We start from the raw sequence: 12,275 nt of genomic DNA, 5'->3' as shown, positions 1-12,275 counted from the left end.
CAGCCCTGATAGCTTCTTAATGATAGCTGGAGGCTTGTGCCAAAATTGAAGGTGTTGTTGCACAGATTAGTCAAGCAATGCCCTGACATAGATCATACTCATGGAATCATACCTTATACACAATGTCCCAGGCACCACAATTGCCATACTTTGGTATGCTCTATCCCGTGGTATATAGCGAAGGGAATTGTTAATGTTGACTCAAGCCCTTTAAGTCTCCTGGCATCAGGGAAAAGATGAGGAAGAAATCTGCATGTTATCAGCTACTGCCTGCCTCATGAATCAGTGTTATAGAATACCTCTTGGAGGAAGCACTGAGGTTCACAAAGGCAATGAATGCCCACTTCAATGTCCGTCACCAAGTATGGCTCAAAAGCATCAGTACCAACTGGAGCTGACGGAATTGTAAAGGACATAACTGTTGACCTGTGTCTGAGGCAGGTGGTGAGGGAAGCAATAATGGGGAAAGACCTATTGACCTCACCTGTATCAATTCAGAAAGTAAGGAGACATGGGATTCAGGGAAATTTGGCTGTCTGGATACAAAACTGGCTGCCCAATAGAAGACAGAGGGTGTTAGTAGATGGAAAGTATTCAGCTAGGAGCTCGGTGACCAGTAGTGTTCTGGAGGGATCTGTTCTGGGACCTTAGATCTTTGTGATCTTTATAAGTGACTTGGATGAGGAAGTGGAAGGGTGGGTTAATAAGTTTGCTGATGATACGAAGGTTGGTGGAGTTGTGGGTAGTATGGAGAGCTGTTGTAAGTTGCAACGGGACATTGACAGGATGCAGAGCTGGGCAAAGAAGCTGCAAATGAAATTCAACCCAGAAAAGTGTGAAGTGATTCATTTTGGAAGGTTGAATTTGAATGCAGAATACAGGGTTAATGGCAGGATTCTTGGCAGTGTGGAAGAACAGAGGGATCTTCGGGTCCACGTTCATAGATCCCTCGAAGTTGCTTCCCAAGTTGATAGGGTTGTAAAGAAGGCGTATAGTGGCTTTCATTGACAGGGGAATTGAGTTTAAGAGCCGTGAGGTTTTGCTGCAACTCTATAAAACCCTGGTTAGACCACACTTGGAATATTATGTTCAGTTCTGGTCGCCTCCTTATAAGAAGGATGTGGAAGCTTTAGAGAGAGTGCAGAGGAGATTTACCAGAATGCTGCCTGGACTGGAGGGCAGGTCTTATGATGAAAGGTTGTGGGAGCTAGGGCTTTTTTCATTGGAGCAAAGAAGGATGAGAGGTGACTTGATAGAAGTTTGCAAGATGATGAGAGGCATAGATAGACTGAATAGCCAGAGACTTTTTCCCAGGGCAGAAATGACTGTTACGAGGGGACATAATTTTAAGGTGATTGGGGGAAGGTATAGGGGAGATGTCAGAAGTAGGTTCTTTGCACAGAGAGTGGTGGGCGTGCGGAATGTACTGTCGGCAGTGGTGGTGGAGTCAGATACATTATAGACGTTTAAGCGACTCTTGGATAGGCACATGGATGATAGTATAATGTAGGGTATGCAGGGTAGTTTGATCTTAGTAGGATAATAGGTTGGCACAACATCGTGGGCCGAAGGGCCTGTACTGAGCTGTACTGTTCTATGTTCTATGTTCAATCTATCTGTTGCTGATTTGTCTGTACATGACAGTATTGAAGGGAAAATATTACTTAAGTGGAGAATGACTGCAGAATTCTGAAGTGCAGAGTGATCTACACGTTCTAGTGAATTAGTCACAAAATAGATTGGGTTGTGTTAGGCCACAGCTAGAGAATTGTATGCAGTTATGGAATCCACATTATAGGAGGGATGTGATTACACGAGACAGAATGCAAATGAGATTTATGAGGATGTTGTTTAGGCTGGAGAGTTTTAGTTATGAAGAGAGATTGGATAGAATGGGGTTATTTTCTTTGGAGCAGAGGAGATGGGAGGACATGATTGAGATGTATAAAATTATGAGGGGCGAGGACATGAAGAAATGTTTCCTCTTGGTGGAGGGATCAATGACCAGGGGCATAGGTGTATGGTAAGGGCAGGAGGTTTAGAGGGGATATGAGGAAAAGGTTTTTCACCCAGAGTGGTGGGAATCTGGAACTCTCTGCCTGTAACGGTGGTAGAAGTAGAAACCCTCGTGACCTTTAAGAAGTATTCAGATGTGCACTTGTGATACCAGAGCATACAAGGTTATGAGCTAAATGTTGAAAAATGGAATTAAAATAGTTTTTTTTTCTGACTGGCAGAGACATGATAAGACTGACAGGTTTTTTTTCAGTGCTGTAGACCTCTAAGTGATTACTGCAAAGTTCTTGTGGAAACAAAGTTTCATCTTCACATTGAGGACACACTCCATTATGTTGCACAGCACTATCACTGTGCAAAATGGCACAGGCTTTGAGTAGATTTAACAACTAAAGACTGGCTATCCATGACATGTTCTGGGCCATCAGCAGAATGATTCAACCTTATGGACTTACGTAATTCTCCATTCTAGCATTACCATCAACCTACAGTATCAATCCTGGCTCAAAGAAGATTGCAGGAGGGCACACCAGGAGCAACAAGACATACCTAAACATCATATATCGATCTGCTTCAACACAGGACTACTTGTGCGCTAAACGACGGAAGCAGCATGTAGTAGACAGGGCTACGTGATCCTACAACTTAAGGATAAGATCTAAGCTCTGCAGTCCTGCTAAATTCAGTTACAAATAATGGCAGAGGAGACTCCACAAATATCCTGTTCCTCAAAGATGGGGGAGCCCAACACATAAGTGCAAAAAAAAGACTGAAACATTTGCATCCACCTTCAGCTAAAAGTGCAGAGTGGCGATCCATCTTGACCGCCTCCTGAGATGCCTAGCATTTATTCCACATGATATAAAGAAATGACTGAAGGCACCGGATACTGCAATTGTTATGGCACCTGACAACATTCCAGCAACTGTCATGAAGACTCATACTTCAGAGCTAGCTATGCCCCTTGCCAAGCTATTACAGTACAGCTACGACACTGGCATCTATCTGCCAAATTAGACAATTGCCCAGTTATGTTCTGTCTACCAAAAGCAGGACACATTTAATTTGGCAAATGATCACCCTTTTGGTTTACTCTTGATTGTTAGTCAAATAAGGGGACATGACAAAGCTATCAGGTGGCACATATTCAGAAATAATCTGTTTACTGGCACTCAATTTGGACTTCACAGTTTTTGTCCTCATTACAGTCTTTGTCTAAACAAGAACCATGGACCTGAAACAAAAGGCAAAGTAAGAGTGACATATGCAGCAAGCCTATTTGACATCCAGGTTTGGGCTCATAAGTTGCAAGTAATATTTGTGCCACTCAAGGTCCAGGCAATGGTCATCTCCAAGAAGAGAAAATCTAGCCATTCCCTTTTGATATTCAATGACATTACCATCACTGAATTCTCCCTCTATCAACATCTTGGGGAGTTATCATTGAGCAAACACTGAACTGGACCAGCCATAAAAGTACTGCCTACAAGAGCAGGTGAAAGGCAAGGAATTATGAATAACTCAGCAGGAAGAGAAATTACAGCAAACGTTGGTCAGGAGTGTGATGGAAACTCTCCACTTTCCTGGATGAGTGCCGTTCTAACAATACTCAAGAGGCCTGACACCACCCAGGGCAAAGCACACCTCATCTGTCACCTTCATGAATGACTTTCTTCACCACTAATGCACAGTGACATAAGGGTACGTCATCTGCAAGATGCACTGCAGCAATTCACCAAGGGTCCTTCAGCAGCACCTTCCAAACTCACAGCTTCCTTCAACTTGAAGAACAAGGGCAGCAGTGCATGGGAAAGCCACCATCAGAAAGTTCTGCTCCAAGCCTCATGCCATCCTCGTTAGGAATTATGTCTTCACGGTCCTTGGATCAAAAACGTGAAACTGCCTTCCTATATGAACTGTGTGTGTTCCTATATCCTAAAGATTATCACAATTCAAGAAGGCTACCACTACCTTTTCTCAAGGACAGTTAGGGATGGGTAATAAATGCTGGCCTAGCCAGCCTCACCCACAACACATGAACATTTAAAAAAAAATTGTTATATAGCAATGTTGACTTTCAGCAAGTATAGTTTATACCATGAAGAAGTATGATTGGGATAAGTATTATAAATTGTGTAAAATGTCTAGCAAATGGAGATTTACCAAATGTTGGGGAAATTATCCCCTATATTATTTCAGTCCCCACCCTCTCCTTTCACACCTCACCTCCACAGCTCACTGCAACATGCAGACACCACCAACACAAGCAGGTAGCTGTAATATTTTTTGAAGATGTTGCTGTCTTCCCATGTTGTTGCTCAAGGTGAAATAATATAATGGAATGTCATTGACAAAGTACTGTAGGTTAATTTTACAGAAAGTGCAAACTATGGATTGAATTTTGACCAAGTTGCTAGGCAAATTTTTATGATGTTGCATATGAAGAATCTGAAAGGTGGGTACGTAATTGAGGTGAAACAAGGTAGGTGGTGCGAATAATTGGAATCGATGTAATGTGATATGCAATTTAAACCATTCATGCTGGCTTTATTTTTACATAATGTTTTGATTTCATATGATTTCAAGGCAATTTTGGAAGCAATGCTTGTTAGGAGTTTTAGGAGTTCCTGTATTTCAGGGAGAGGAGCTGGAAGATACGAAACCACCAAAGGTGGGAGGTTTATACTAACAACTTGATAAGTTTGCTTGGGCAGATGCAAATCTTTTATCACGGATTTATCATAGACTTTTATCATGTCTTTTGTAAAAATGCATATGAATCTGATCAGCTGTAGGCAATTCTATTTCTTAATGATGTAAAACCTACGGCAGCACAATGTGTGGAATGAATTTGTAGAGCTATTTTGAAAATCATTTGGACTAACCTCAAGTTGGACTTGTCCCCATCTCCTGTTGTATTCTCCTTATCACAAGATTTATTGTTTCCTCTTCTTACCCAAAATATGTGCATTCCTCACTCCTCTGCCAGTGAATGTAAGAGAGATGATCTGTTGTCAGAGCCTTACTGTTCTCAGCTAGCTTCATGAGGAGGAATAGCACTGGTGCAGTTGAATGATTTTGATTTGATTTTGACTTTGATTTTATTGTCATATGTACCGAAATACAGTGAAAAGCTTTGTTTATGAGCAGTACAGGCAGATCACAGCAAGCAAAGGATGTACAGATCAAAAAGACTTAGAGGCATACAGGATACATTGCTGGTTACATTATTTGAGGCTAAAGTTCATTCAAGTCTCTGATAACAGCTAGAAAGAAGCTGTTCCTGAACCTGCTTGTGTTCAGGCTTCCGTATCTTCTGTCTGACGAAAGAGGATGAAATGAATCATTGTGCACTTTATTTGAAATAGCCTGAACTAAATATCTTCACATAAGCTTACAGAGAATCAGCAACTATCACTGTTCCATAATACTGCATAATTTTTAAACAAATTGGTTCTGATTATTAATAGTATTCATTGTTTTTAAGAGTGTATGAAACGATGCTGCTTTACTGATTGTGCTAATTATTATAAGGAAATAATCACGTTGAAATTTCTTGGCATTACAGATCATGGAAGAATTTAAATATGTGGTTATGAAGATTGTTTTCATATTCAAATTACTTTTGATCATTAAATTGTTCTGCATGGTTTCAATTCTTATAATCGCAGGATTAAAGCCCCATAAAATGTTATTTTTAATGACTAGGGCCAGTTTGATTACAAAATTACACGGCAGTCTTAGACTTACAATTACTCGTGAGAAATCATAGAATCTACAGTGCGGAAGCAGGCCATTCAGCCCATCGAGTCAACACTGACCCTCTGAAGAGCATCCCACCCAGACCCAACCCTCTACCCTGTCCCTGTAACCCTACATTTCCCATGGCTAATCCACTCAACTTGCACACCCCCTGGACACTATGGACAAGTTAGCATGGCCAATCCACCTAAACTGCACATCTTTGGACTGTGGGAGGAAACCCACGCAGACGTGTTGTGCAAACTGCATACAGTCACCTAAGGCTGGAATCGAATCCCTGGCACTGTGAGGCAACAGTGCTAACCGCTGAACTACTGTGCTGCTCAACAGTATTGGGGCAACGACGTGATGGGTTTTAATGTCATATGTCTTTCTTTTAATCATGACAAACATGCTATCTTTTGGGCAGAGTACACATCTGAAAACAAATTATTTCATCCAAACAAAAGCAGAAATAGCTGGAAAAACTCAGCAGGTGTGGCAGCAACTGTGGCGAGAAAAATCAGAGTTAACATTTCAGGCCCAGTGAACCTTCCTCTGAACCTGTAACGTTGACACCGCTTTCTTTCCACAGGTGCTGCCAGACCTGCTGAGTTTTTCCAGCTATTTCTGTTTTTGCTTTAGATTTCCAGGATCTGCAGTTCTTTGCTTTTTGATTTGGTTTTATCCAAAGCCTGCTGTGTACAAAATCAGCCACGAGAGTGGAAATCCATTCTGCTGAGGTTTTGCATCCTAACTCTTGGTCATTTACTTAGGACATAGGAACATAAGAATTAGGAGCAGGAATAGGCAATTTAGCCCTTCGAGCCCACTCTGCCACTTAACATGATCTTATCCTGGTCTGAATTCCACTGTCTTGCCTTCTCCCCATAGTCCTTCATTCTGTTTTTCATCAGAAACATATCCATTTCTTTCTTGAATCTGTACTCGGAGACCGTGAGTTCCACAGATTCACAACACTCTGAGAGAAATAACTTGTCCTCATCCCTCCCTGTTCCCTCCTCTCACTCTAAATCTATGATGTCTTATTCAAGACTGTCCCACAAGGGGGAACATCTGTTCCACATCCACCTTAACAATCCCCTTTATCATTTTATATACCTCAATCAGATTCCCCTCATTCTTCTGAACCTCAGCGAGTAAAAGCCTAAGCTTTTCAACTGCTCTTTGTATGACTACCCTTTTATCCCCGGAATCAATCTGGTGTACCTTCTCCGAAATACCTCCAGTGCGACCACATCTTTCCTCAAGTAAGGAGGCCAAACTGGACACAGTACTCCAGGTGTGGTCTGACCAATGCCTTACATAATGTCACGACACTTCTGTACTTTTATAATCCAGTCCTTTTGCAATTAATGCCAGGCTTCCATTTGCCTTTCTAAATGTATGCTGCACCTGCAGACCCACTTTTTGTGCGATACATATATCCACATTAAACTCCATCTGCTATTTCTGGCCCATTCTCCTAGCCTATCATTATTCATCTGTAAACTCTTTATCTCCTCATCACAGCCTGCTTTCCCATCTATTTTAGTATCATCCACAAATTTTGCTATGTTACACTCTGTCCCTGCTTGCAGATAATTTGTATAGATTGTAAATAGTTATGATCTGAGAACTGAATCCTGCAGTACCCCACTATTTACAGTTCAACATCCAGGGAAAGACCCATTTATCCTGACCCTCTGCTTTCTATCAGATAGCCAATTCTCTATTGAAACCAATACTCTACACTTAACCTTTTGGATCAGTCTTTCAAGTGGCACTTTCTCAACTGCCTTTTGGAAGTCTAGATATACCACATCCACTAGATCCCCATTATCCACCTTGCTGGTTACATCCTCAATGAACTCCAGCAAGTTTGTCAAGCATGATTTGCCCTTCATGAAATTGTGCGGACACTAGTGAGATGAGCTCTGTTTTTCCAAGTGTTCGGTTATCTCCTTATTTATGACTGACTCCAGCAACTTCCCCACTACAGAGTCAAACTAACTGGTCTATAGTTTCCCACATTTTTCCCATCCCCTTTCTTGAAGAAGGGTGTCACATTAGTGTGTTTTTTATTCACTGGTACCTTTGCAGAATCCAGGGAATTTTGGAATATCATAACAAATGCATCCACTATCTCTGCTGCCACCTCCTTTTAATACCCTAGGGTGCAGACCATCAGGCACCAGGGATCTACCTGTCTTTAACCCCATCAGTTTACTTAATACCTTTTCCCTAGTTCTAGTAATTTCACCAAGTTCCTCTGTGGTAACTAGATCTTGGGAAGAAATTATTATTTTCCACTGTGAAAAAAGTGACAAAATATTATTTTAGTGCCTCTGCCATTTCTAAGGTTCCCATTATTACCTTACTATTTTTGTCCTCTAAAGGGCCAACACTTACTTTCACTATCCTTTCTTTCTTTATACTTATCAAAGTTTTTGGTATCAGTGTTTTTGTTTTCCACTAGTTTGCTTTTGTACTTTGCTGTTAGTAACCCTTAGCTGATGTTTAAAGTTCTTACAGTCCTCTAGAGTTTGCAGGATGATATGCCCTAGTTTTTGGCTTTATGTTATCCTTGACTTCCTTGTTAAGCCATGGATGATTTTTCACCTTTTCACAATTTTTCTTGCTCTTGGGAATATACTTGAATTTAATCTTTAGTATCTCCTTAAACTTCTGCGGCTGTTCTTCAACTGCCTTGCCCTTTAATATTTTTGCCCAGTCAACTTGGGTCAACTCCTTCCTCAGGCCTTTGCTCAAAACTAAAACTCCCTAATGCACCTCTGTCTTCATTCGTTCAATCTGAATTTGAAACTCTAGCATATTGTGGTCACTCCTTCAAGAGGATCCTTAACTACAAGACCATTTATCAATTCTTCCTCATCATATAACATCAAATCTAAAGAAGCCAGTTCTCTGGTTGGCTCCATGACATGTGCCTCTAAGAAACAATCCTTCAAACACTCTATGAATTTTTCTCCAAGCCTACCTTGTGAAGTTGATTAATTCAGTCAGTAAGCATGTTCAAATCACCCATAATTACCATTGCGTCCTTCTCACAAGGCCTCATTATTTCCTGGTTTATGCTATGCCCTACTTCAGAAATACTATTCGGGGGCCTGTAAATTACTGCCATCAAGGGGTTTCTTCCCTTGTTTTTTATTTCCACCCAAACTGATTCAACATTTTGTCCCTAGTGCCAAAATTATGCCTTAATACAGCCTTGATGTCATCCTTAACCAATAAATCATCTCCACCTCCTGCTCCTCCTTGTGTATCTTTTTGGTATATTAAGTCCCCTTGGACATTTAACTCCCAGTCCTGATCTTCCTGTAACCACATTTCAGCAATCTCCACCAGGCTGGACCCATATGTCTCTGTTTGTGCCATTGGCTCATCAACTTTATTCTGAATACTGTGTGCATTTAGGTACAAGGTTTTTAAATAAGTTCTAATGATTTGTCTTCCTCTTTTGGTATTTTCTTGTGCACTACGCTTTCTACACAGTCCATCCTTATTTATTAAACCCTTGTTCTCAGTTGATCCAAACAGCTATTCATATTTTTAGAATTGCTAGTGTCGGGGAGTGTCACGAATAGTGATGAAATGCTGAGCAAGAATATATTGAAAAACACAAGTAAATATATCAGTAATCTCACTTTTGTAGCAATCAAACTAGCATTTAAGCATCTTCAAAAAAAAAGTCCTATACATGTTATGCATAGAATAGTCTACGTTTATCTGCCAAATAGAGGAGAATATATTAATCTGTGAAATGTTTTGAATAGAATATTGGTCTCCATCTGGAAATAAAGTCATGCTCTAGATAATAAGTTAACTCGCCTTGCATAGGATTTGAGTCAGTATCCCTATATTAACCATTTCTATGTGAATAATTTTAATAGCCAAAGCTGTAAAGATTGTAACAAGGTCAGCCAGGTGGACCTCATAGAATGTGAGTTTCCTGATTGGACCAGATTAACAGCCCTAATCAGGGAGCCCTGGCTGACATAAGAACAGGAGTGTCAGACATCCTGTTCACTCTGAGATCTAGCTCCGAGGGAGCTGGATCAGTGTCAAGGACTCTCCACGGTGACTTGGTAACAGAATACTGAGGAGTTATTCCAAAAGCTTTATTACTCAACTACTGTGTAGAAATTTGTATTGAGAGTAAAGAATCTTTAGAAGTGACTGCATTCGAGAAGATTTAGGGACCGTATTTACCAGTTGGAGACTTCACCACACGACACGACAGTGTTTGATAGCAACTTATCAGTTAGCTTTATACTTCAAATTTATAACCAAACTCTTCCCTTTGACAGGATTAAACGTTTTGAACTTGTCTGCACTACACTTAGAATTTTATTTGAGTTTCTGCTGCATTTCAAACAAATGTTATATCGCAAGTAGAGCAACTCCAAGGTCTTTGGGGTGCAGAACTAGATTTGATATTTGAGGTTGCTTGTAAAGTTGTCAATTTGTCAACGATATAATTTATTTCAGTACCTTACAAACCTCTTGTATTAAGGTCATGCCAATAATATCAATTATTAATTATTAAATATTAATAATTATTATTTCTTAAAAGTTGGTTTCTAACTTCGTTCTCTAGCTACTTCTTTAATTTAATATGAAATGTTAAGACCGTTCATTCAACAGTACACTTAGGTATACAAAAAGGGGTTTGGTTTGCATAACTTGAAGTTCCAGCAGATGATGGTTCAGGTAGTATTCCCTAGGTTTGTGCAGTAAACCTCAAGGCATCCCTTTAATAAAATATCATGCAGTGTCTTTAACAAGAGCTCTTTGTTTCCATTTTCTTCTTTGAGATACAATGAGAAATTGAGCCCTCATCTGCTTATACAAGTGGACTCAAAGGATCCCATGGCATTTGATGAAGACTATCAAAACTTTCTAGGCTTCCGACCAAAGTTCCTCCCTCAGCCTACATACTCTGAAATAGGTTAATTTTTATTCTCCCCAATTCTTATTTGCTGTATTTGTTGTGTGTAAAAATTACTGCTGTGTTTGGCTACAATAATTGTAATTCAAATATGAATTAATTGGATGTGAAGTCATTTTGGAAACCTGAAGATGTGATAAGGATGTATGAATACATGCATTTTCTTTATTCCTGACTGCTCTGATGTAAATTGACCTTTTACGATAAAGCTGCCAAAACCTTCATGATTTTACTCAATTTTTTTAAACTGCATGTTTCTAGTTAGCAGCTTGTGCTCCTTTCCTGAGGGTGTCATAAATATTCATGAAATGTACATTTATAAAACTCTCAAGTTTGAAACATTTTTGTTTCTCGGTGACTAAGTAACATTAATGCATATGCTCTGACGTTTCTAACTAGATTCGCTTCCAAAGTCACCACCACACTGGGTTCTCTTTATGACAGCAGCTAGCTACGGATATCCTGGTACACAATAAAAAAAATCTGTTCAAATACAGAGCCTTCATGTTCATGTGTGATAAGCCAGTTTTCATCACACTTTGGATACTTCACAGCTATTCCATATTCTTAACTACTCAACCTTTTAACCAAGCATAAATGTTCTTAAATTTTTACACCTCCATATTTCCCATGCTTCATATAATTATCAGCGGAGTATTATATATAAGACACTGCTTCATGGATCTGCTGCTTAAATACATTTCAATCTTCCAATTAAAAGTTGCATGAAACTAACTACAGAGTAGTCTTGAGAGCATGTTGCATGCATCTAATCAGAAATTTCTGATGATGGAAACCAGAGGTTATGGGTTGTAGGGAACGTGAATTTACCATCTAGATTTTGCAAAGTCGAATTGCACAGGTGTTCAAGAAGGCAAATATTTTTATCTGTGGTGCGATACAGCTCTATCCATTGGCCTTATTTGAGATTAATTTGACCGCTGGAAGGAAGAGATCTGTATTATGAGAAATTTTGCCTGGATATGGCAGAGGATAAATGACTTTCTGAAATGAAGCCATTCTCTGAATTCCATCCACCTTCTACGTAACAGGAAATGTGTGGAATGGAACATACAAGAGGCTTCCCACAAAACCCAGTTCAGATGTTCACACATGGCAACTCCAAGTAATACATCTGCTGGCAATGCCACATTCATTGCACATTGTTACTTGTATGGAAAGGATGGTGGAGGCCTACCTCTTTCAGCAGTTATGCTCACAAATGTATGATATGTCCTTTGGATGTATCAGTAGCAAATTTATAATTATTGCTACACAAAGCTGTACAGGCCAGTGGATTGTGAAATTGGATGGAGCCCAGGCCAACGGGCACACATCATCAGATGCCTCCCTTCCCAAATCAACAACTGGTTGGTTCACTCTGAGCTCAAATGCTCAAAGGTGACAAATTCCCGTAAACATGCGTATCAGAGATAGTAGGAACTGCAGATGCTGGAAAATCTGAGATAACAAGGTGTAGAGCTGGATGAACAGAGCAGGCCAAGCAGCATCATAGGAGGAGGAAAGTTGATGTTTCGGGCCT

This window comes from Rhincodon typus, chromosome 24 (genome assembly GCF_021869965.1).
Source record: "Rhincodon typus isolate 14 chromosome 24, sRhiTyp1.1, whole genome shotgun sequence".
NCBI lineage: Eukaryota > Metazoa > Chordata > Chondrichthyes > Orectolobiformes > Rhincodontidae > Rhincodon > Rhincodon typus.
The sequence above is the reverse complement of the archived record's forward strand: the minus strand, read 5'-3'. Positions refer to the sequence as shown.